The following is a 1,606-nucleotide window of genomic DNA, read 5'->3' on the forward strand; positions in this document are numbered from 1 at the left end:
CTATGGATCTTTCTGTGCTTCACTACTCATCCTTAGCAGAGGAGTTAAAGGCCATTGACCAAAGGCAATTGGAGCATTCTGAGAGCAAAAGCAATCTTTGTGTTTATAGAAACATTATGATTTTTCAAAGTGGCCTTTCATTTATATTGACCCGTAGGACAGAACAGCCCCATAAGGTTTACGAGGCCATAAATCTTTACGGAAGCCGACTGCTGTATCTTTGTCCTGCAGAGTGGATGAAAGTGAAAGACTGGTCTTTGCAGCCAAGCACTTAAAAACTGGGCCACCTGGGCTCCTGCACCCAGCGGACTGTGGTAAAAATGGTGACAATCGTCCAGTCTATATTCTAGATTATCTTTAACAAAAGGAATCCCTTACACTACACAGTGTTTCAGTTTCAAAGTCTTTTCTCAGTGGTTCCACACCTGGCAAGTATTGCAAAAAGGATGTGGAGGCAGCATCTTCTGACCTCCTCTAATTTCACAAGAGGAAGATAGAATCACCATCAGCAGCCCAAGGCTTATTTCTACAAGGCCAGACATGCCACTTCTCTCCTGCCTTTGTACCAACTTTTGACACCAACCGTCTCTCCCAGGGCACTCACTACTTCCCTGCTGGGTTGGATAATTTGTTGCAATGGCCACACAGAACTCACAGACCATACTCAAGATGCTAGGGTTTATTAGGGAAGTAACAGGCTACAATTCAGGTTCAGCAACGTGCTCGGGATACAATTCTTCCACCAGGACAGTTTCCCCACTGACATGCCTTGCCCTCTTGGCTAGGCCTGGCCTCTCTGCCTGTGAGCCTGCTGCACTCTCTCGTGCCTCTTGGTTCCACTGCTGGGACAGCTTTCTGCTGGGGTGTTTCTCTGCTGGTGAGGTGCGACTGTCTGCGGGGGTGTCTCTCTGCCAGGGCATTTCTCAGCCAAGGAGGTCCAAGGCAACAATCTCAGATCCAGGGACATTCCACTTCACCTCTAGCTCTTCGCTCTTGATGGTAGTAAGATCCCCCTCTGCCTCTAGGAAGGATTATTGTAAGCCTGGCAGAGTGACAAAGCTAACTAATCTCAACATCAGAATTCTATACCCCTTATTTGCACGGTCCCACCCAGTAACCTGGTGAGAGTTACAAAGACTAAGGCTAGAAAAGCCATACCAAGTAATTCACTGCACTGAATGTTTTTCAGTCACTCTCCTTGATGCCATCTCTTTCCCCTAACCATTAATTCAGCTTTCTAAATCTATATCTAAATTTTGTCTTTTTTATTGAGATATAATACCACATATGATAGTATTCACCCATTTAAAGTGCACATTTCAATGTTTTTTACTATATTCACAAGGTTGTACAACCATCATCACGATCTAATTTTAGAACATTTTTGTTCTCCAAAAAGAATCCCTGTGTTTATTAGTAGTTACTCCCCATTTACTGCCCCCCAAACCTTGTCAGCCTTGCTGTTGTTGTTGCTACTTGCCATCGAGTCGGACCCGACTCATAGCGGCCCCTCCTTGGGTTTCCGAGGCAGTATCACTACGGAAGTAGGATTGCCCAACCTTCCTTCCGAGGAGTGGCTGGTGGGTTTGAACCACCAGCCTTCTGG

The sequence above is a fragment of the Orycteropus afer genome, unplaced genomic scaffold (genome assembly GCF_000298275.1).
Source record: "Orycteropus afer afer isolate SDZICR_OR568_19922 unplaced genomic scaffold, OryAfe1.0 scaffold00067, whole genome shotgun sequence".
Lineage (NCBI taxonomy): Eukaryota > Metazoa > Chordata > Mammalia > Tubulidentata > Orycteropodidae > Orycteropus > Orycteropus afer.